The sequence below is a fragment of the Sarcophilus harrisii genome, chromosome 3, assembly GCF_902635505.1.
Source record: "Sarcophilus harrisii chromosome 3, mSarHar1.11, whole genome shotgun sequence".
Classification (NCBI taxonomy): domain Eukaryota; kingdom Metazoa; phylum Chordata; class Mammalia; order Dasyuromorphia; family Dasyuridae; genus Sarcophilus; species Sarcophilus harrisii.
The window spans coordinates 391,945,216-391,947,341 of NC_045428.1; the positions used below are offsets into that span (position 1 = coordinate 391,945,216).

General features: G+C 37.2%; 1 pseudogene; it reads right to left on the bottom strand.

Annotated features, from left to right (window-relative positions):
• Nucleotides 1–854: 854 nt before the first annotated feature.
• LOC100934337 lies at nucleotides 855–1,653 on the bottom strand (annotated as a pseudogene).
• Nucleotides 1,654–2,126: the final 473 nt, after the last annotated feature.

A 2,126-nucleotide genomic window follows, 5' to 3' on the forward strand; every position in this document is an offset into this window, starting at 1 on the left:
TAGCCACTACAAAAAGGGCTGCCACAAACATTTTGGCACATACATGTCCCTCTCCCTTCTTTAAGATCTCTTTGGGATATAAGCCTAGTAGTAACACTGCTGGATCCTTTGATCCTTTGAAGGGTAAGCACTCTTTGATAACTTTTTGAGCATAGTTCCAAATCACTCTCCAGAATGGTTGGATGCATTTACAATTCCACCAACAATGTATCACTGTACCAGTTTCACCACATCTTCTCCAACATTTATCATTATCTTTTCCTTTTATCTTAGCCAATCTGAGAGGTCTGTAGTACTATCTTTATTTGTCTTAATTTGCATTTCTCTGATCAATAATGATTTTGAGAATCTTTTCATATGGCTAGAAAGTTTCCATTTCTTCATCTGAAAATTGTCTGTTCATATTCTTTGACCATTTATCAATTGAAGAATGGCTTGATTTCTTATAAATTAGAGTAAATTCTCTATATATTTTGGAAATGAGGCCTTTATCAGAACCTTTGACTGTAAAAATGTTTTTTTTGCAGTTTATTGCTTCCCTTCTAATCTTGTCTGCATTAGTTTTGTTTCTACAAAAATTTTTTAACTTGATATAATCAAAATTTTCTATTTTGTGTCAATAATGATCTGTAGTTCTTCTTTGGTCACAAATTCCTACCTCCTCCACAGGTCTGAGAGGTAAACTATCCTATGTTCTTCTAATTTATTTATAATCTTATTCTTTATGCCTATATCATGAACCCATTTTGACCTTATCTTGGTGTATGGTGTTAAGTGTGGGCCAATGCCTAATTGCTGCCATATTAAATTTCCAATTTTCCCAGCAGTGTTTGTCAAACAGTGAATTCTTTTTTTTACAATTTCCAAAATAATTTTTATTGTCAGGATTTTGTATTTTAGTTCCCCTTCTCCTGTACAGTCTTAATAGCCCGGAGTCAACCAGTATGCCTGGCAGCAATGAGACCAACCTTTCATCCAGCTGGGACATCTCTTTGAAAAGTGGATGGTTTTCCAATATGTTGGTGATTACCTCCTCCAAAGGGATGTTCCACAGGATTCATGGCCACACCCTGGATACGAGGCCAGCAGTTTCTCTTGTCCTTGTATTTGTGATAGGCACTACCTGCCTTAAGAATAGGTTTATCAATCCAACCTCTTCCAACAACACCAACCACAGCTCTTTTTGCAGAGGAGATCACTTTTTTTAGAACACCCTAGTGTTCTTGGTTTCAGGATTGTGGGAGATTACTGTAGTTTTGTTTCCAGATGCATGGGCAAGCTTGCCTTGATCCCCAGGCTTTTCTTCATGACAGCATACTATAGTCATTTCAGGCATAGTGCCAACTGGGAGGACATTGCAAATGTTGAGCTGAGTTTTCTTACCACAGTACACAAACTGGCCAGTATGGATGCCTTCAGCAGCAATGAACAATTCTGTCCCCTTTTTAAATCAGTAAGCATCCAGAAAACTACTTTTGAAAAAGTTGTCACTGGCCCTGGATCATGGATTATGCCCTTTACAATACCCTTAATGTAGCCATGCCTCTCAGCGAAGTTGACAACCCGGAGCTTGGTGGCTCCTTTTCTGTGCTTCACACGGGCAAGGAAGACAGAGCCCACACTCTTCCTCTGACCACAGATCACCCGGTCCATATTGTGTGGTCTGACATTGGACTAGCTAGAAAGAACCAAACAGTGAATTCTTATCCCAAAATTTGTATAGGTTCCATGAACTGAGCAGAAGAAAGTGTACTTCTTCCTTATTCCATTCAGTTTTCTCCAAAGATCTATCATACCTAACTTTTCTAATATTCTATTTACCTCTTTAACTTCTTTCTTATTTGTTTTGTGGTTTGATTTATCTAATTCTGAGAGTGCAAGGTTGAAATCTCCCATTATTATAGTGTTGTCGTCTATTTCTTCTTGCTACTCTCTTAACTTCTCCTTTAGGAAGTTAGATGCTATACCACTTGATGCATATGTGTTTAGTATTGATATTACTTCATTATCTATGCTGCACTTTAGTAAGATATAGTTTCCTTCCTTATCTTTTTTAGATCAATTTTTGTTTTTGCTTGATCTGAGATCAGGATGGCTACCCTTGCTTTTTTTTTTTTTTTTTTTTT